Here is a 22,084-nt window from a genome sequence, read left to right as displayed (position 1 = left end):
CCTCTTTGTCTCTGTCCCTTTGTGCCTCTCCCTCTTTGTCTCTGTCCCTTTGTGCCTCTCCCTCTTTGTCTCTGTCCCTTTGTGCCTCTCCCTCTTTGTCTCTGTCCCTTCGTGCCTCTCCCTCTTTGTCTCTGTCCCTCCGTGCCTCTCCCTCTTTGTCTCTGTCCCTCCGTGCCTCTCCCTCTTTGTCTCTGTCCCTCCGTGCCTCTCCCTCTTTGTCTCTGTCCCTCCGTGCCTCTCCCTCTTTGTCTCTGTCCCTCCGTGCCTCTCCCTCTTTGTCTCTGTCCCTCCGTGCCTCTCCCTCTTTGTCTCTGTCCCTCCGTGCCTCTCCCTCTTTGTCTCTGTCCCTCCGTGCCTCTCCCTCTTTGTCTCTGTCCCTCCGTGCCTCTCCCTCTTTGTCTCTGTCCCTCCGTGCCTCTCCCTCTTTGTCTCTGTCCCTCCGTGCCTCTCCCTCTTTGTCTCTGTCCCTCCGTGCCTCTCCCTCTTTGTCTCTGTCCCTCTGTGCCTCTCCCTCTTTGTCTCTGTCCCTCCGTGCCTCTCCCTCTTTGTCTCTGTCCCTCCGTGCCTCTCCCTCTTTGTCTCTGTCCCTCCGTGCCTCTCCCTCTTTGTCTCTGTCCCTCCGTGCCTCTCCCTCTTTGTCTCTGTCCCTCCGTGCCTCTCCCTCTTTGTCTCTGTCCCTCCGTGCCTCTCCCTCTTTGTCTCTGTCCCTCCGTGCCTCTCCCTCTTTGTCTCTGTCCCTGTCCCTCCGTGCCTCTCCCTCTTTGTCTCTGTCCCTCCGTGCCTCTCCCTCTTTGTCTCTGTCCCTCCGTGCCTCTCCCTCTTTGTCTCTGTCCCTCCGTGCCTCTCCCTCTTTGTCTCTGTCCCTCCGTGCCTCTCCCTCTTTGTCTCTGTCCCTCCGTGCCTCTCCCTCTTTGTCTCTGTCCCTCCGTGCCTCTCCCTCTTTGTCTCTGTCCCTCCGTGCCTCTCCCTCTTTGTCTCTGTCCCTCCGTGCCTCTCCCTCTTTGTCTCTGTCCCTTTGTGCCTCTCCCTCTTTGTCTCTGTCCCTCCGTGCCTCTCCCTCTTTGTCTCTGTCCCTCCGTGCCTCTCCCTCTTTGTCTCTGTCCCTCCGTGCCTCTCCCTCTTTGTCTCTGTCCCTTCTGTGCCTCTCCCTCTTTGTCTCTGTCCCTTTGTGCCTCTCCCTCTTTGTCTCTGTCCCTCCGTGCCTCTCCCTCTTTGTCTCTGTCCCTCCGTGCCTCTCCCTCTTTGTCTCTGTCCCTCCGTGCCTCTCCCTCTTTGTCTCTGTCCCTCCGTGCCTCTCCCTCTTTGTCTCTGTCCCTTTGTGCCTCTCCCTCTTTGTCTCTGTCCCTTTGTGCCTCTCCCTCTTTGTCTCTGTCCCTTGTGTGCCTCTCCCTCTTTGTCTCTGTCCCTTTGTGCCTCTCCCTCTTTGTCTCTGTCCCTTTGTGCCTCTCCCTCTTTGTCTCTGTCCCTTTGTGCCTCTCCCTCTTTGTCTCTGTCCCTTTGTGCCTCTCCCTCTTTGTCTCTGTCCCTTTGTGCCTCTCCCTCTTTGTCTCTGTCCCTCCGTGCCTCTCCCTCTTTGTCTCTGTCCCTCCGTGCCTCTCCCTCTTTGTCTCTGTCCCTCCGTGCCTCTCCCTCTTTGTCTCTGTCCCTCCGTGCCTCTCCCTCTTTGTCTCTGTCCCTCCGTGCCTCTCCCTCTTTGTCTCTGTCCCTCCGTGCCTCTCCCTCTTTGTCTCTGTCCCTCCGTGCCTCTCCCTCTTTGTCTCTGTCCCTCCGTGCCTCTCCCTCTTTGTCTCTGTCCCTCCGTGCCTCTCCCTCTTTGTCTCTGTCCCTCCGTGCCTCTCCCTCTTTGTCTCTGTCCCTCCGTGCCTCTCCCTCTTTGTGCCTCTCTCTGTCCCTCCGTGCCTCTCCCTCTTTGTCTCTGTCCCTCCGTGCCTCTCCCTCTTTGTCTCTGTCCCTCCGTGCCTCTCCCTCTTTGTCTCTGTCCCTTTGTGCCTCTCCCTCTTTGTCTCTGTCCCTTTGTGCCTCTCCCTCTTTGTCTCTGTCCCTTTGTGCCTCTCCCTCTTTGTCTCTGTCCCTTTGTGCCTCTCCCTCTTTGTCTCTGTCCCTTTGTGCCTCTCCCTCTTTGTCTCTGTCCCTCCGTGCCTCTCCCTCTTTGTCTCTGTCCCTCCGTGCCTCTCCCTCTTTGTCTCTGTCCCTCCGTGCCTCTCCCTCTTTGTCTCTGTCCCTCCGTGCCTCTCCCTCTTTGTCTCTGTCCCTCCGTGCCTCTCCCTCTTTGTCTCTGTCCCTCCGTGCCTCTCCCTCTTTGTCTCTGTCCCTCCGTGCCTCTCCCTCTTTGTCTCTGTCCCTCCGTGCCTCTCCCTCTTTGTCTCTGTCCCTCCGTGCCTCTCCCTCTTTGTCTCTGTCCCTCCGTGCCTCTCCCTCTTTGTCTCTGTCCCTCCGTGCCTCTCCCTCTTTGTCTCTGTCCCTCCGTGCCTCTCCCTCTTTGTCTCTGTCCCTCCGTGCCTCTCCCTCTTTGTCTCTGTCCCTCCGTGCCTCTCCCTCTTTGTCTCTGTCCCTCCGTGCCTCTCCCTCTTTGTCTCTGTCCCTCCGTGCCTCTCCCTCTTTGTCTCTGTCCCTCCGTGCCTCTCCCTCTTTGTCTCTGTCCCTCCGTGCCTCTCCCTCTTTGTCTCTGTCCCTCCGTGCCTCTCCCTCTTTGTCTCTGTCCCTCCGTGCCTCTCCCTCTTTGTCTCTGTCCCTCCGTGCCTCTCCCTCTTTGTCTCTGTCCCTCCGTGCCTCTCCCTCTTTGTCTCTGTCCCTCCGTGCCTCTCCCTCTTTGTCTCTGTCCCTCCGTGCCTCTCCCTCTTTGTCTCTGTACCTCCGTGCCTCTCCCTCTTTGTCTCTGTCCCTCCGTGCCTCTCCCTCTTTGTCTCTGTCCCTCCGTGCCTCTCCCTCTTTGTCTCTGTACCTCCGTGCCTCTCCCTCTTTGTCTCTGTCCCTCCGTGCCTCTCCCTCTTTGTCTCTGTCCCTCCGTGCCTCTCCCTCTTTGTCTCTGTCCCTCCGTGCCTCTCCCTCTTTGTCTCTGTACCTCCGTGCCTCTCCCTCTTTGTCTCTGTCCCTCCGTGCCTCTCCCTCTTTGTCTCTGTCCCTCCGTGCCTCTCCCTCTTTGTCTCTGTCCCTCCGTGCCTCTCCCTCTTTGTCTCTGTCCCTCCGTGCCTCTCCCTCTTTGTCTCTGTCCCTCCGTGCCTCTCCCTCTTTGTCTCTGTCCCTTTGTGCCTCTCCCTCTTTGTCTCTGTCCCTTCGTGCCTCTCCCTCTTTGTCTCTGTCCCTTTGTGCCTCTCCCTCTTTGTCTCTGTCACTTCGTGCCTCTCCCTCTTTGTCTCTGTCCCTTTGTGCCTCTCCCTCTTTGTCTCTGTCCCTCCGTGCCTCTCCCTCTTTGTCTCTGTCCCTTTGTGCCTCTCCCTCTTTGTCTCTGTCCCTTTGTGCCTCTCCCTCTTTGTCTCTGTCCCTCCGTGCCTCTCCCTCTTTGTCTCTGTCCCTCCGTGCCTCTCCCTCTTTGTCTCTGTCCCTCCGTGCCTCTCCCTCTTTGTCTCTGTCCCTCCGTGCCTCTCCCTCTTTGTCTCTGTCCCTTTGTGCCTCTCCCTCTTTGTCTCTGTCCCTTTGTGCCTCTCCCTCTTTGTCTCTGTCCCTTTGTGCCTCTCCCTCTTTGTCTCTGTCCCTTTGTGCCTCTCCCTCTTTGTCTCTGTCCCTCCGTGCCTCTCCCTCTTTGTCTCTGTCCCTCCGTGCCTCTCCCTCTTTGTCTCTGTCCCTCCGTGCCTCTCCCTCTTTGTCTCTGTCCCTCCGTGCCTCTCCCTCTTTGTCTCTGTCCCTCCGTGCCTCTCCCTCTTTGTCTCTGTCCCTCCGTGCCTCTCCTCTCCCTCTTTGTCTCTGTCCCTCCGTGCCTCTCCCTCTTTGTCTCTGTCCCTCCGTGCCTCTCCCTCTTTGTCTTTGTCCCTCCGTGCCTCTCCCTCTTTGTCTCTGTCCCTCCGTGCCTCTCCCTCTTTGTCTCTGTACCTCCGTGCCTCTCCCTCTTTGTCTCTGTCCCTCCGTGCCTCTCCCTCTTTGTCTCTGTCCCTCCGTGCCTCTCCCTCTTTGTCTCTGTCCCTCCGTGCCTCTCCCTCTTTGTCTCTGTCCCTCCGTGCCTCTCCCTCTTTGTCTCTGTCCCTCCGTGCCTCTCCCTCTTTGTCTCTGTCCCTCCGTGCCTCTCCCTCTTTGTCTCTGTCCCTCCGTGCCTCTCCCTCTTTGTCTCTGTCCCTTTGTGCCTCTCCCTCTTTGTCTCTGTCCCTTTGTGCCTCTCCCTCTTTGTCTCTGTCCCTTTGTGCCTCTCCCTCTTTGTCTCTGTCCCTCCGTGCCTCTCCCTCTTTGTCTCTGTCCCTCCGTGCCTCTCCCTCTTTGTCTCTGTGCCTCTCCCTCTTTGTCTCTGTCCCTTTGTGCCTCTCCCTCTTTGTCTCTGTCCCTCCGTGCCTCTCCCTCTTTGTCTCTGTCCCTCCGTGCCTCTCCCTCTTTGTCTCTGTCCCTCCGTGCCTCTCCCTCTTTGTCTCTGTCCCTCCGTGCCTCTCCCTCTTTGTCTCTGTCCCTTTGTGCCTCTCCCTCTTTGTCTCTGTCCCTTTGTGCCTCTCCCTCTTTGTCTCTGTCCCTTTGTGCCTCTCCCTCTTTGTCTCTGTCCCTTTGTGCCTCTCCCTCTTTGTCTCTGTCCCTTTGTGCCTCTCCCTCTTTGTCTCTGTCCCTTTGTGCCTCTCCCTCTTTGTCTCTGTCCCTTTGTGCCTCTCCCTCTTTGTCTCTGTCCCTTTGTTGCCTCTCCCTCTTTGTCTCTGTCCCTTTGTGCCTCTCCCTCTTTGTCTCTGTCCCTCCGTGCCTCTCCCTCTTTGTCTCTGTCCCTCCGTGCCTCTCCCTCTTTGTCTCTGTCCCTCCGTGCCTCTCCCTCTTTGTCTCTGTCCCTCCGTGCCTCTCCCTCTTTGTCTCTGTCCCTCTCGTGCCTCTCCCTCTTTGTCTCTGTCCCTCCGTGCCTCTCCCTCTTTGTCTCTGTCCCTCCGTGCCTCTCCCTCTTTGTCTCTGTCCCTCCGTGCCTCTCCCTCTTTGTCTCTGTCCCTCCGTGCCTCTCCCTCTTTGTCTCTGTCCCTCCGTGCCTCTCCCTCTTTGTCTCTGTCCCTCCGTGCCTCTCCCTCTTTGTCTCTGTCCCTCCGTGCCTCTCCCTCTTTGTCTCTGTCCCTCCGTGCCTCTCCCTCTTTGTCTCTGTCCCTCCGTGCCTCTCCCTCTTTGTCTCTGTACCTCCGTGCCTCTCCCTCTTTGTCTCTGTCCCTCCGTGCCTCTCCCTCTTTGTCTCTGTCCCTCCGTGCCTCTCCCTCTTTGTCTCTGTGCCTCTCCGTGCCTCTCCCTCTTTGTCTCTGTCCCTCCGTGCCTCTCCCTCTTTGTCTCTGTCCCTCCGTGCCTCTCCCTCTTTGTCTCTGTCCCTCCGTGCCTCTCCCTCTTTGTCTCTGTCCCTCCGTGCCTCTCCCTCTTTGTCTCTGTCCCTCCGTGCCTCTCCCTCTTTGTCTCTGTCCCTCCGTGCCTCTCCCTCTTTGTCTCTGTACCTCCGTGCCTCTCCCTCTTTGTCTCTGTCCCTCCGTGCCTCTCCCTCTTTGTCTCTGTCCCTCCGTGCCTCTCCCTCTTTGTCTCTGTACCTCCGTGCCTCTCCCTCTTTGTCTCTGTCCCTCCGTGCCTCTCCCTCTTTGTCTCTGTCCCTCCGTCCCTCCTCTCCCTCTTTGTCTCTGTCCCTCCGTGCCTCTCCCTCTTTGTCTCTGTACCTCCGTGCCTCTCCCTCTTTGTCTCTGTCCCTCCGTGCCTCTCCCTCTTTGTCTCTGTCCCTCCGTGCCTCTCCCTCTTTGTCTCTGTCCCTCCGTGCCTCTCCCTCTTTGTCTCTGTCCCTCCGTGCCTCTCCCTCTTTGTCTCTGTCCCTCCGTGCCTCTCCCTCTTTGTCTCTGTCCCTTTGTGCCTCTCCCTCTTTGTCTCTGTCCCTTCGTGCCTCTCCCTCTTTGTCTCTGTCCCTTTGTGCCTCTCCCTCTTTGTCTCTGTCACTTCGTGCCTCTCCCTCTTTGTCTCTGTCCCTTTGTGCCTCTCCCTCTTTGTCTCTGTCCCTCCGTGCCTCTCCCTCTTTGTCTCTGTCCCTTTGTGCCTCTCCCTCTTTGTCTCTGTCCCTTTGTGCCTCTCCCTCTTTGTCTCTGTCCCTCCGTGCCTCTCCCTCTTTGTCTCTGTCCCTCCGTGCCTCTCCCTCTTTGTCTCTGTCCCTCCGTGCCTCTCCCTCTTTGTCTCTGTCCCTCCGTGCCTCTCCCTCTTTGTCTCTGTCCCTTTGTGCCTCTCCCTCTTTGTCTCTGTCCCTTTGTGCCTCTCCCTCTTTGTCTCTGTCCCTTTGTGCCTCTCCCTCTTTGTCTCTGTCCCTTTGTGCCTCTCCCTCTTTGTCTCTGTCCCTTTGTGCCTCTCCCTCTTTGTCTCTGTCCCTTTGTGCCTCTCCCTCTTTGTCTCTGTCCCTTTGTTCCTCTCCCTCTTTGTCTCTGTCCCTTTGTGCCTCTCCCTCTTTGTCTCTGTCCCTCCGTGCCTCTCCCTCTTTGTCTCTGTCCCTCCGTGCCTCTCCCTCTTTGTCTCTGTCCCTCCGTGCCTCTCCCTCTTTGTCTCTGTCCCTCCGTGCCTCTCCCTCTTTGTCTCTGTCCCTCCGTGCCTCTCCCTCTTTGTCTCTGTCCCTCCGTGCCTCTCCCTCTTTGTCTCTGTCCCTCCGTGCCTCTCCCTCTTTGTCTCTGTCCCTCCGTGCCTCTCCCTCTTTGTCTCTGTCCCTCCGTGCCTCTCCCTCTTTGTCTCTGTCCCTCCGTGCCTCTCCCTCTTTGTCTCTGTCCCTCCGTGCCTCTCCCTCTTTGTCTCTGTCCCTCCGTGCCTCTCCCTCTTTGTCTCTGTACCTCCGTGCCTCTCCCTCTTTGTCTCTGTACCTCCGTGGCTCTCCCTCTTTGTCTCTGTCCCTCCGTGCCTCTCCCTCTTTGTCTCTGTACCTCCGTGCCTCTCCCTCTTTGTCTCTGTACCTCCGTGCCTCTCCCTCTTTGTCTCTGTCCCTCCGTGCCTCTCCCTCTTTGTCTCTGTCCCTTTGTGCCTCTCCCTCTTTGTCTCTGTCCCTTTGTGCCTCTCCCTCTTTGTCTCTGTCCCTCCGTGCCTCTCCCTCTTTGTCTTTGTCCCTCCGTTCCTCTCCCTCTTTGTCTCTGTCCCTCCGTGCCTCTCCCTCTTTGTCTCTGTACCTCCGTGCCTCTCCCTCTTTGTCTCTGTCCCTCCGTGCCTCTCCCTCTTTGTCTCTGTCCCTCCGTGCCTCTCCCTCTTTGTCTCTGTCCCTCCGTGCCTCTCCCTCTTTGTCTCTGTCCCTCCGTGCCTCTCCCTCTTTGTCTCTGTCCCTCCGTGCCTCTCCCTCTTTGTCTCTGTCCCTTTGTGCCTCTCCCTCTTTGTCTCTGTCCCTTCGTGCCTCTCCCTCTTTGTCTCTGTCCCTTTGTGCCTCTCCCTCTTTGTCTCTGTCACTTCGTGCCTCTCCCTCTTTGTCTCTGTCCCTTTGTGCCTCTCCCTCTTTGTCTCTGTCCCTCCGTGCCTCTCCCTCTTTGTCTCTGTCCCTTTGTGCCTCTCCCTCTTTGTCTCTGTCCCTTTGTGCCTCTCCCTCTTTGTCTCTGTCCCTCCGTGCCTCTCCCTCTTTGTCTCTGTCCCTCCGTGCCTCTCCCTCTTTGTCTCTGTCCCTCCGTGCCTCTCCCTCTTTGTCTCTGTCCCTCCGTGCCTCTCCCTCTTTGTCTCTGTCCCTTTGTGCCTCTCCCTCTTTGTCTCTGTCCCTTTGTGCCTCTCCCTCTTTGTCTCTGTCCCTTTGTGCCTCTCCCTCTTTGTCTCTGTCCCTTTGTGCCTCTCCCTCTTTGTCTCTGTCCCTTTGTGCCTCTCCCTCTTTGTCTCTGTCCCTTTGTTCCTCTCCCTCTTTGTCTCTGTCCCTTTGTGCCTCTCCCTCTTTGTCTCTGTCCCTCCGTGCCTCTCCCTCTTTGTCTCTGTCCCTCCGTGCCTCTCCCTCTTTGTCTCTGTCCCTCCGTGCCTCTCCCTCTTTGTCTCTGTCCCTCCGTGCCTCTCCCTCTTTGTCTCTGTCCCTCCGTGCCTCTCCCTCTTTGTCTCTGTCCCTCCGTGCCTCTCCCTCTTTGTCTCTGTCCCTCCGTGCCTCTCCCTCTTTGTCTCTGTCCCTCCGTGCCTCTCCCTCTTTGTCTCTGTCCCTCCGTGCCTCTCCCTCTTTGTCTCTGTCCCTCCGTGCCTCTCCCTCTTTGTCTCTGTCCCTCCGTGCCTCTCCCTCTTTGTCTCTGTCCCTCCGTGCCTCTCCCTCTTTGTCTCTGTCCCTCCGTGCCTCTCCCTCTTTGTCTCTGTACCTCCGTGCCTCTCCCTCTTTGTCTCTGTACCTCCGTGGCTCTCCCTCTTTGTCTCTGTCCCTCCGTGCCTCTCCCTCTTTGTCTCTGTCCCTCCGTGCCTCTCCCTCTTTGTCTCTGTACCTCCGTGCCTCTCCCTCTTTGTCTCTGTCCCTCCGTGCCTCTCCCTCTTTGTCTCTGTCCCTTTGTGCCTCTCCCTCTTTGTCTCTGTCCCTTCGTGCCTCTCCCTCTTTGTCTCTGTCCCTTTGTGCCTCTCCCTCTTTGTCTCTGTCCCTCCGTGCCTCTCCCTCTTTGTCTCTGTCCCTTCGTGCCTCTCCCTCTTTGTCTCTGTGCCTCTCCCTCTTTGTCTCTGTGCCTCTCCCTCTTTGTCTCTGTGCCTCTCCCTCTTTGCCTCTGTCCATTTGTGCCTCTCCCTCTTTGTCTCTGTCCCTTCGTGCCTCTCCCTCTTTGTCTCTGTCCCTTCGTGCCTCTCCCTCTTTGTCTCTGTCCCTCCGTGCCTCTCCCTCTTTGTCTCTGTCCCTTCGTGCCTCTCCCTCTTTGTCTCTGTCCCTTCGTGCCTCTCCCTCTTTGTCTCTGTCCCTCCGTGCCTCTCCCTCTTTGTCTCTGTCCCTCCGTGCCTCTCCCTCTTTGTCTCTGTCCCTTTGTGCCTCTCCCTCTTTGTCTCTGTCCCTTTGTGCCTCTCCCTCTTTGTCTCTGTCCCTTTGTGCCTCTCCCTCTTTGTCTCTGTCCCTTTGTGCCTCTCCCTCTTTGTCTCTGTCCCTTTGTGCCTCTCCCTCTTTGTCTCTGTCCCTTTGTGCCTCTCCCTCTTTGTCTCTGTCCCTTTGTGCCTCTCCCTCTTTGTCTCTGTCCCTTTGTGCCTCTCCCTCTTTGTCTCTGTCCCTTTGTGCCTCTCCCTCTTTGTCTCTGTCCCTTTGGGCCTCTCCCTCTTTGTCTCTGTCCCTTTGTGCCTCTCCCTCTTTGTCTCTGTACCTTCGTGCCTCTCCCTCTTTGTCTCTGTCCCTCCGTGCCTCTCCCTCTTTGTCTCTGTCCCTCCGTGCCTCTCCCTCTTTGTCTCTGTCCCTCCGTGCCTCTCCCTCTTTGTCTCTGTCCTTCCGTGCCTCTCCCTCTTTGTCTCTGTCCCTCCGTGCCTCTCCCTCTTTGTCTCTGTACCTCCGTGCCTCTCCCTCTTTCTCTGTCCCTCCGTGCCTCTCCCTCTTTGTCTCTGTCCCTTTGTGCCTCTATTTTCCTCAACAATCTACAAACATTACCCCATAATGACAAAGCGAAAACAGGTTTTAATTTGTTTTTGCAAAACAAAATACATACAACGTAAGTACCTTATTTACATACAGTACCAGTCAAACGTTTGGACACACCTACTCATTCAAGGGTTTTTCTTTATTTTTACTATTTTCTACATTGTAGAATAATAGTGAAGACATCAAAACTATGAAATAATACATGGAATCATGTTTTAACCAAAAAAGTGTTAAACAAATGTATTTTATATTTGAGATTCTTCAAAGTAGCCACCCTTTACCTTGATGACAGCTTTGCACACTCATTCTCTCAACCAGTACAGAGAGATCGTTGATGAAAACCTGCTCCAGAGCGCTCAGGACCACCGACTGGGTCGAAGGTTCACCTTCCAACAGGACATCACACAGCCAAGACAACGCAGGAGTGGCTTCGGGACAAGTCTCTGAATTTCCTTGAGTGGCCCAGCCAGAGCCCAGACTTGAACCCGATCAAACATCTCTGGAAAAACCTGAAAATAGCTGTGCAGCAACACTCCCCATTCAACTTGACAGAGCTTGAGAGGATCTGCAGAGAAGAATGAGAGAAACTCCCCAAATACAGGTGTGCCAAACTTGTAGCGTCATACCTAAGAAGACTCAGGGCTGTAATCGCTGCCAAATGTGTTTCAACAAGGTATTGAGTAAAGGGTCTGAATAATTATGTACAGTTAATTTGGAAAGTATTCAGACCCCTTGACTTTTTCCACATTTTGTTATGTTACAGCCGTATTCTAAAATTTATACAATTATTTCCCCCCCCCCTCATCAATCTACACACAATAACCCATAATGACAAAGTAAAAACAGGTTTGTAGAAACGTTTGCTCATTTATAAAAAATAAACTGAAATACCTTACTTACATAAGTATTCTGATCCTTTGCTATTAGACTCAAAATAAATTGTGTTTAGGTGCATCTTGTTTCCATTGATCATCTTTGAGATATTTCTACAACTTGGAGTCCACCTGTAGTAAATTCAATTGATTGGACATGATTTGGAAGGAGTGATGGTTGCTGATAATGGGTCTCTGTATGCCTATGTAAATATTCCATTAAAAAATCTGCCGTTTCCAGCTACAATAGTCTTTTACAACATTAACAATGTCTACACTGTATTTCTGATCAATTTGATGTTATTTTAATAGACAAAAAATGTGCTTTTCTTTCAAAAACGAGGACATTTCTAAGTGACCCCAAACTTCTGAACAGTAGTGTAAGTAACCTACCGTCTCAGAGTAGGAGTACTGATCTAGGATTAGGTTCTCCCCTGTCCATGTTATCCTATTCATTATGATCTAAAATCCTAAACTGATCCTAAATCAGCACTCCTACTCTGATATGCTGGAAACATACAGCCCCTGGTCTCCTAAAAGACAAAAGAATAGATTTGAATATTTTGTTTCAAAACCCTAACGAGTTAGACAAAAAAGAAAGGGGTGAGGGAGAGTCCGCTTCCTCCATTTCCAACCCAGGCAGATAGTTTCATCTATTTTCAATTTAACACACTGACTGACTAACAATAACATTTAGAACACCTCCCACCACCATGGCAACGGGGGGTGGCAGGCCCGGGCAGGTACTATATGACAGGGTGGCGTAGCGGAGGGTGGGTAGTGGCTAGTGCTCTGACTGGAGGAGAGTAATGGTCGCTTGCGGACCGAAATAAATGCATCATAAGATCGTAGCGGCCTTTGATTACTCTGGTTAAGATACAGATGATACTCACTATTCACACTCAGCACTCCCTTCCCATTAGAGGATGGAATATAGGTTGTCAAAGTAGCACCCAGCACTTTAGTCTAAACCCCCCTCCCCATGCTCCCCTCTCCTATCCTCTCCTCTGATGCAAATGTTTTCAGTTATTGAAGAGGTGTCTGGATCCATTTAATTATAAGCAAACATTGTGTCTCAGACAGTCTTCCCCCTGCGTGTCTGCCAAGGGCAGGATGAGGAGGGAGAGGAGGAGGGAGAGAAGCAAACTCAAATGAGGAAAACAGCTCTATTTGAATTTTCCTTTCCTTGCACCAACTCTCTTCTCCCCTTTCCACTTATCTTCTCCTCTCTTTCCACATATCTTCTCCTCTCTTTCTACATATCTTCTCCTCTCTTTCTACATATCTTCTCCTCTTTCTACATATCTTCTCCTCTCTTTCTACATATCTTCTCCTCTCTTTCTACATATCTTCTCCTCTCTTTCTACATATCTTCTCCACTCTTTCTACATATATTCTCCTCTCTTTCTACATATCTTCTCCACTCTTTCTACATATCTTCTCCACTCTTTCTACATATCTTCTCCACTCTTTATACATATCTTCTCCACTCTTTATACATATCTTCTCCTCTCTTTATACATATCTTCTCCTCTCTTTCTACATATCTTCACTCTTTCTACATATCTTCTCCACTCTTTATACATATTGCCTGCCTTTTTCCACCTATCATTTCCCCTCTTTCCACCTCTCCTCTCCCCTCTTTCCCCCTCTTTTCTCCAGCCTGTCTGTTGTGCTGTTGATGTGTAGCAGCTGATTGACTGTGTCAGATAATTGACCATAAAGCAGGTAATCAATACCTGGGCAACAACACTATTAAGACCGCTGTTGAGGCAGTCACTCCTTCACTTCACACGTATGGACACACATGCACACAAACACGCGTATGCAGACACCACACGCATGCACACACACACAAACACGCGTATGCAGACACCACACGCAAACGGACGCACGCAAACAAACATTCACATACACACGCATACAGATCGTTCCACCAATTCAGTGCCTTTTGAGATGTAGACCTGAGTCACATGTTATATATTTTTTGACATTCTGTCCTGAAGACCACATGTTCAACACTTTTAAAAACACTAAGTGCCAAATAAAGTAACAGGGTTGACCATAACAGGGTTGATGACTTAAATTGATGCCATAAATTCCCTTGACAGAGGAAATGGAAGCAAGTTGTGTGCAACAGGAAGTGGCAATTGGATGCAACCCACTGGGCATAGACGTCATTTCCATGTCTAGTTTTGATTTACATTTGGTGGAGTTATCAACTACTGTGAATTCAACGTGAAATCAAGGAAAAAAGTGTCACCATGATTTGGGTTAAAAGTTGGGTGAAAAAAAGACCATTCCCTCACGTTGATGACTTTCTGCAAATCCAAGCAGTTTTCCATGTTGATTCAACTTCATCACATATATTTTTTGAGTTTGAAATGACATGGAAACAACATTGATTCAACCAGTTTTTGCCCAGTGGGAAGCGTCACAAAAATATTGAAATTGTAAAAAAATTCTAGCCTGTCTATGGGTAACAGGGTGACCTGTTATGCTCGACTCAGTTTTCCACCACAAAACACCAGAAAATGGCCAAAAAGAGAAGAATCAGCTCACCTACTTTTACACTATGATTTGACTGTGTTTCTTTTGATAAAAATATTTTAAAAGGAATAGTTTCACCATTATTAAAATGAGGGTTCAGTTCACATAAGGTTGACCTTAAATGAGGGACAGATGTAAATGAATCACTAATTACATTAAATAAATAATAATCTTCATAGCAACAAAATAACTAGGGCTTTTCAATGGTCGTGAAAAATGTTGGGGTAAAGTGGGTTCAAATCTTCCAGAAGTCACAGATGGTGCACGGAGGGACATGTCAAAATTATACATTTAGTCTTTATTCATATACAAAATGTACAGATTACAGATGTATTGAATCTTCCATATGGTCGTTAAAGGCCACTTCATTGAATATAATAGTCTTTAAAATGCCAATATTGGTGCACAATTTCTACTTAAAATATCAAAGGGATACAAAAGGCATGTAACGGTTGTCGTCTTCCTCTTCTGAGGAGGAGTAGGAAATATCGGACCAATATGCAGCGTGGTATGTGTCCGTCATATTTATTACACTGAATATAGGAAACAAATGAACAAGCGAATAAAGAAAAACCGAAACAGTCCGGGATGGTGAAAAACACTGAAACAGAAAATAACCACCCACAAACAAGAGTGGGAAAACAGGCTACCTAAGTATGGTTCTCAATCAGACACAACGATTGACAGCTGCCTCTGATTGGGAACCATACCAGGCCAAACACATAAAAATATAAACACAAGAACAAAACATAGAATGCCCACCCCAACTCACGCCCTGACCAACCTAAAATAGAAACATACAAAAGGAACTAAGGTCAGGATGTGACAAGGCACTCTTTTCGTGGACAACCCATGCGCACACACCCCTCCTGCTACTCTGCCTTTTCCTCCCGTCTGTCAGGAAGGGAAGACTATTTAATCATACACATTTGCAACATGACTATTTAAATCACATACAGGACATGTTGGAATTTGTCTGATGTGGTTATACAGTATCTTCCTTCACCATAGACTTATTTTTCCTTTCACACAGCAAAGTTTGGAACCAATGCAGAGTGATATTGTTACAAGGATTTCTATTCTAATTGCAAAGAAAAATTGGTAGCCTTGCAGAAATGTCTTTATTTTTTTGTTAGTTTTGAAAAATAAAATGATGACCTTGCTATAACAGAACCCTATTGCTTTACAGTGAGAACTGCCATGGCACATTGTGGTGATTAAGAATGTACAAAAACACTGAAAATAGACAATATTAATAAACCTCTCCTCCTGGCCAAGCAACCAATGACACCAGTAGGAGAAACAGTACCAACCATATTTATGAGCAGAGACAGAGAAAGGAAAGAGAGAGAGTTGAAGAGCGAGATAATTATGGGAATTGTTAGAAAATGAGAGTCGATCGACAATGTAAGCTGAAGAGCCCCCCCCCTTTAAGTGCTGAAACGTTAGAACAAAACCTTGCATCCAGGTCACCTACTCTTTCCATGACGTAGACTGACCAGGGGAATCCAGGTAAAAGCTATGATTCCTTATTGATGTTACTTCAATCAGTGTAGATTAAGGGGAGGAGACAGGTTTAATAAGGATTTGTGCATGTGTGCCATTCAGATCGTGAATGGGCAAGACAAGACATTTATGTGCTTTTGAATGGGGTATGGAAGTAGATGTTAGGTGCACTGGTTTGTGTCAAGAACTACAACAATGCTGGGTTTTTCATGCTCAACAGTTCCCTGTGTGTATCCAGAATGGTCCACCACCCAAAGGATATCTAGCCAACTTGTCATAACTGTGGGAAGAATTTGGAGTCAACATGGGCCAGCATCCCTGTTGACCGCTTTCGACACTTTGAGGAGTCCATGCCCCGATGTATTGAGTCTGTTCTGAGGACAAAAGGGGGTGCAACTCCATATTAGGATGGTGTTCCTAAATGTTTGGTATACTCAGTGTATGTTTGTTTACTGTTAAACTTAAAATGGCCTTTTAGAAGTTTCCGCATCAGCCAGAATTAACCAAGCTGATCCTTTGTTAGCCTTCGTCCAAAATGGCACCTTATTCCTTACATAGTTCACTACTTTTAGATCTATGTGCCACGGTCAAAAGTAGTGGACTATTGGGGAATAGGGTGCCATTTGGGACGAAGTCTTTAAAACTGTGGATTTAAGCTGTGGTGCGATGGAGGGAGGGCATTTTGATCAAACAAGGCAGAAGAGGAGTGCTGCATCCCAATGGCTGCCGGCTGTTGTAGTGTAGGTTCTCAGAGGACTCCAGCTACAGATTCAAGCTAGACTGATTTCTCTTTGTTTGCAGTTCAAATGGCACCCTATTCCCCATATAGTGTACTACTTTATATGGGTCCTGGTCAAAAGCAGTATGCTATAATAGGAAATATGGTGCCATTTGGGATGCAACCTCTCTCTCATAGCCATGTTGCACTTGAGCTCCCCACTATCTCTCTAGCCCTGCTGCCTCACTGGTCTGCTTCCTAACAGCTCTGTGTTGGTGGGGAAAACTGTTTTTAGACTGTTAAAAATACCATTAAATGAGTTTCTCTCTGTTAGTCCAGTGGATAAGAACCAAAAGTACTGGAGATCGTTCCACTTTATGATACAAGTATCAAACTTGGTACACATAGTAGATTGTTTTTAAAAACTTAAACCCTATATAACTAGGCAATTCAGTTAAGAACAAATTCTTATTTATAATGACTGCCTACCCTGGCCAAACCCGGAACGACGCTGGGCCAAATGTGCGCAGCTGGGCCTGGATTCAAACCAGGGACTGTAGTGACACCTCTTGCACTGAGATGCAGTGCCTTAGACCGCTGCGCCACTCGGGAGATACCTGGAGGCAGTCTGGGAAGCATGTCAGACAACCAGGGCAGCCATTTATCTTTGGCTATAGTGCAATCACAGATTTTGTCCATTTCCAATATGGCCGCCAATATGTCCAACTGCGTAGGTCCATATTGGACTAGAATCACTTGACAAGTGAGTCTGGAAAATACAATAAAATGGCAAAAAAATCCATAGATTTTTCCATTAAACATTTTTATGTATCTTTAAACATTTTTGTAAGTACTTCAAATAGTTTACATGTAAGCATAAAAAAGTAATATGTGTTTTCCCTGAAGTCTACTGATTTCAATGATATATAATATGATATTCTGTTTGTGTCAAATTTAAGAAAGATGACAGGAAACCTGCCCTGCAAAAGTCACTTTAGGTAAAATCCCATAGGAATGTATTATGTCCAGCAGAGAGATGGGTAACCCATTTTAACTAAATACTTTTATGATGAGACCTTTCAGCCTTTACCCAAAGTAAGTCAGTCTAAACAAAGATCGTAATAGTGTAATTGCAGATTTTATTTATTTATTTATTTATTGTTTTATGTGCTGTTGAGCAAAGAAAAGTAAATGATGTCATTTCTCAATCAATGTTTGCACCTGTAGCCTGTTCAATAATATAATTGTATATGAAAAAAAACGCATCATCCAAATGTAACGTCTGCCTATGCCTACACACATTGACTTGAATAAATGCTTGTATTTTTTATACTGTCAAACACCAAATTAGGCCTACCTAATTTCAAAATAGGCCATCATCACTGTCAATTATGAATGACAATTCTTCTTGTTTTACAGGTGAAATGTCCAAGCTTCATTCTGAATGCCAACCATAACCATTTTATCTCACTCTGTTTCATGAAAATATGCATTTAGATGAGTGATGTGAGTAAAATATTCTTTGTGCGGATTTCAGAGTAGTTGACAGTAACAAGCTACAGACTAGCCTACTGTAATTGTTTTCATCAGAGCACATTTATCCTATGGTGCATGCTGTTTAGTTTTGGCCACATCATGACAAAACAACGTGACCAAGATGGTCATACCAAGGATCATTTAGCTATTTGATTTGGAATTTTAGGTATCCCCCAAAAATTATTTGATGAAACATTGAATTTGGACTTACTGCTATTAGCCCATAGAAATGCATTGAATAACAGATTCATACATGGAAAAACAGATACACAAAAAAATATGTAAAGGAAGTTTGTTTTCAAGTGTCTGTCCTATATCTGAGAGATATCTGAGATTATATCTGAGATTTTTTTTTTAAAGATCAGGAAACTGACTGCGGAAATTTGTTAGAGGGTTATTAAATATATTGTAGGAAAGTGGGGGGAAAGTGCCCATAAATCTACCAAAATGACTGATTCTTGAACACACTTTCATTTTTAGAGTATTACATTTAAACTCATAAAATTGTCAAATGGCTATTCCCTAAAGTATACTAATTACAGTGATATAAAACATGATATTCTGTATTTTTTTATTTTCAAGAAATGTGACAAGAAAGCTTCCCTGTACTTCCTTCCCTATAATTAGAATGCTGAAAATGGAACCATGGACATGGAACCAATCTAATAGAACTCTACCTTTTTGAATGAGATGTATAGGGCACGATAATAAGGCTACCATTACTTATTATGCAAGCACTGTTTTGGTACATGTTATATATCATTCTAATCCATAGATATCAGATATTTTGAACAGGCATTGATTTGGACAGCATTTTGGGTACATTTGTGGTCTTTGATGAAACATTATTTTTGGCCTTACTGCTATTAGCTCACACAAATGCATTGAATAACAGATTCACTACATGGAGCAACAGATAGTCCCCCCCCAAATATCAAAATGATGTTCTGAAGTGTCTGTCCTACAGTGCCTTCGGAAAGTACTCAGACCCCTTGCCTTTTTCCACATTACAGCTTTATGTGGAACGTTACAGCGTTATTCTCAAATTGATTAAATAAATAAAAATCCTCAGCAATCTACACACAATACCCCATAATGACAAAGCGAAAACAGTTTTTAAAAAAATGTTTGCTTGGCCCCGGTGATGTACTGGGCCATACGCACTACCCTTTGTAGTGCCATGCGGTCAGAGGCTGAGCAATTGCCATACCAAGCAGTGATGCAACCTGTCAGGATGCTCTCGATGTTGCAGCTGTAGAACCTTTTGAGGATATGAGGTCCCATGTTACTGGGGGACCTTCAGACGAGTCTTGTGAGGACCGTGGGCGTAGCAGAGCAGAACAATCGATATGTACGTGACAGTCTCATCTTTCCATAGAGGGGTCATTATAGTTTCTAGGCCAAACTGTCCGGACGCTACAAATGATTTTGTGAGAAGTCCGATGTCTCATGGTCTGACAAACATCACTTTAGATCTGTCATCTTTCACCGCAGATGCGGAAATGCGGCATTGGCGAATGCAGTGAATTGAGACTCATTCAATGCTAAAAAAACATATACAGTATCTCTAGCTTAAACAGACATGTTTTTATTATGCCAATTAGATTTCCGTGAGGGTGCGGGCATCGACTCTAGGGGGATTTAAGCTACCATTAGGCCTAATATACTGTACCACTTACTAATGAAGGCCAATTACAACACACTAATCTTAGGGGATATTTCCACCACATTTCTGCATGAAATTTAAAGGTCACATTCATAAGGCATACTTGGGTCATAGTATTGTAATCTCTACACCACTTCAAACATTTTAATTAAGCCATCACCTGGCTGTATGTACCAATTATTTAATGGCGATATGACCATGTGAATCCTGTCCAGTTAGAACCAATGTAGCTGGTTGGTGGTCATTTTGGAGAACCAGTCTTTTTTTATGGTACAATAGGTTATTAAATCTGCAATGGCACTAGCTAGACATCTTTATGTAATATTCCACTCACTTTGTGTAAAGACTGAAAGGTCTCATCATAATGGGTTACCTGTCTCTGCTGGACATAAGGCATTCCTATGAGATTGTACCTAAAGTGACTTGTGCAGGGCAGATTTCCTGTTATATTTCCTAAAATGTACACAAAACATGAATATAATATTATATATCATTGAAATCAGTAGACTTCACCGAACACCCGTATAATTATTTTGTGTGTTTACATGTCAACTATTGGAAATGGCCATGATAACATTTACAAAAAACATTGTTGACACGTTTTCAACATTTTTAAAGGATACGCATATATGGCATCTTTGAGACATTGTATTGTGTTTTACAGACCCCCATCAAACATTTTAAGCCATAATTGGGCTGTATGTACCAATACGGCCCCATTCAGCTGGTTGGCGGCTGTACAAAAACCCTCAGAGTGGAGCAGCATACTACTGAGATGAACTTGATCAACCAAGTTCATTTCACCTGTTGACACCTCTCTCAATGCCACACACAATTATCAGGACTGCCCTGATCAAATCAAATGTTATTGGTCGCATAGACATATTTAGCAGATGTTATTGCGGGTGTAGTGAAATGTTTGTGTTCCTAGCTACAATAATACACATCTATAAAAGTAAAATAATGGAATTAAGAAATACAGAAATATTAGGACGAGCAATGTAGGAGTCTGGAGTGTGTGTGTGTGTGTGTGTATATATTATATATAATGTGTGAATATACACGTATGTGTGAGCTATGTATATTTATGTATACACACACAGCACTGTATACAGTACCAGTCAAATGTTTGGACACACCTACAAGGGTTTTTCTTCATTTTTACTATTTTCTACATTGTAGAATAATAGTGAAGGCATCCAAACTATGAAGTAACACATATGGAGTCGTGTAGTAACCAAAAAACTGTTAAACAAATCTAAGTATATTTAGATTCTTCAAAGTAGCCATCCTTCGCCTTGATGACAGTGTCACGACTCCCGCCGAAGTCGGCTCCTCTCCTTGTTCGGGCGGCACTCGACGTCAATGGTATTCTAACCATCGCCGCTCCACCTTTCATTTTCCATTTGTTTTGTCTTGTTCATCCGCACACCTGTTTTACATCCCCTCATCACTCTACATGTATATTATCCTCTGTTCCCCCCCATGTGTGTGTGTGTAATTGTTCGTTACGTGTCATGTCTGACGCTTCATGCTGGATTTTCGCCGGGTCTTGTTTGGAACCCGTGGAATTATATGCTGTACATGATTTGTGTGACGACTGCGCTATTCGCTTTTGCCTTTAGCGGGAGTGTCGTTACGCAGTTGCATCCGACTGTTTTCCTTCTGCCAAATAAAGTGTGCCTGTTCACTCATCTCTGCTCTCCTGCACCTGACTTCAGTTAACCAGTTGCGCACCCTGTTGACAGACAGCTTTGTACAAACTTTGATTGACTGATGTTCATGTCTTAAAGTAATGATGGACTGTCATTTCTCTTTGCTTATTTGAGCTGTTCTTGCCTTCAATATGGACTTGGTATTTTACCATAGGGCTATCTTCTGTATACCACCCTTACCTTGTCTCAAACGCATTAAGAAGGAAAATTCCACAAATTAACTTTTAACAAGGCACACCTGTTAATTTAAATGGATTCCAGGTGACTTCCTCATTAAGCTGGTTAAGAGTGTACAAAGTTGTCAAGGCAAAGGATGGCTACTGTAAAGAAACTCAAATATATTTTGATTTGTTTCACACTTTTTTGGTTACTACATGATTCAATATGTGTTACTTCATAGTTTTGATGTCTTTGCAACGTAGAAAATAGTCTAAATAAATGGAAAAAAAACTTGAATGATTAGGTGTGCCCAAACGTTAGACTGGTACTGTATGTGAGAATGCTGTTGTCTACAGCTCAGCGTTCAACACCATAGCTCCCACAAAGCTCATCACTAAGCTAAGGACCATGGGACTGAACACCTCCCTCTGCAACTGGATCCTGGACTTCCGGACGGGCTGCCCCTGAGGTGGTAATTGGTAGACAACACCACATTTGCCACGCTGATCCTCAACACTGGGGCCCCTCAGAGGTGCTTGCTTACTCCCCTCCTGTACACCCTGATCACCTACAACTGCATGGCCAAGCACGACTCCAACACAACCAGTAAGTTTGCTGATGACACAACAGTGGTTGGCCTGATCACCGACAACGATGAGATAGCATACAGGGAGGAGGTCAGAGACCTGACAGTGTGGTGCCAGGACAACAACCTCTCCCTCAAAGTGAGCAAGACAAAGGAGCTGATCGTGGACTATAGGAAAAGGAGGGCTGAACACGTCTGCATTCACATAGACAGGGGTCGAGAGTTTCAAACTCCTTGATGTCCACATCACCAACAAACTATCATGGTCCACACACCAAGACAGCCCTCAGGAGAGTGAAAAGATTTGGCATGGGTCCCCAGATACTCAAAAACATCTACAGCTGCACCATCGAGAGCACGGTTGCATCACCGTCTGGTATGGCAACTGCTCGGCATCCGACCGTAAGGCACTACAGAGTGTAGTGCGTACGGCCCAGTACATCACTGGGGCAAAGCTTCCTGCCATCCAGGACCTATATACTAGGCGGTGTCAGAGGAAGGCCCTAAAAATGGTCAAAACCCCAGTCATAGACTCTTCTCTCTACTAACCGCATGGCAAGCAGTACCAGAGCGCCAAGTCTAGGACAAAAAGGCTTCTCAACAGTTTTTACCCCCAAGCCATAAGACTCCTGAACAGGTAACAGTCCGGGTAGCCATTACCTATTTGCATTGTGTGGACCTCTGTTTATCATATATGCATAGTCACTTTAACTATACATTCATGTACATTCTACCTCAATTGGCCCGACCAACCAGTGCTCCCGCAGTTTTGCTAACCGGGCAATCTGCATTGTGTCCCGCCACCCACCAACCGCTCTTTTACGTTACTGCTAATCTCTGTCCATCATATATGCATAATCACTTTAACCATATCTACATGTACATACTACCTCAATCAGCCTGACTAACCAGTGTCTGTATGTAGCCTCGCTACTTTTATAGACTCGCTACCGTTATTTTTACTGTCTTTTTACTATTGTTTTTATGTCTTTACTTACCTATTGTTCACCTAATACCTTTTGCACTATTGGTTAGAGCCTGTAAGTAAGCATTTCACTGTTGTATCCGGCGCACGTGACAAATAAACTTTGATTTGATTTGAGATGTCTAGTATTAGTGTACCAAGTTTGATACTT

This window comes from Oncorhynchus clarkii, chromosome 3, assembly GCF_045791955.1.
Source record: "Oncorhynchus clarkii lewisi isolate Uvic-CL-2024 chromosome 3, UVic_Ocla_1.0, whole genome shotgun sequence".
Classification (NCBI taxonomy): domain Eukaryota; kingdom Metazoa; phylum Chordata; class Actinopteri; order Salmoniformes; family Salmonidae; genus Oncorhynchus; species Oncorhynchus clarkii.
This window is presented reverse-complemented; position numbering follows the sequence as displayed.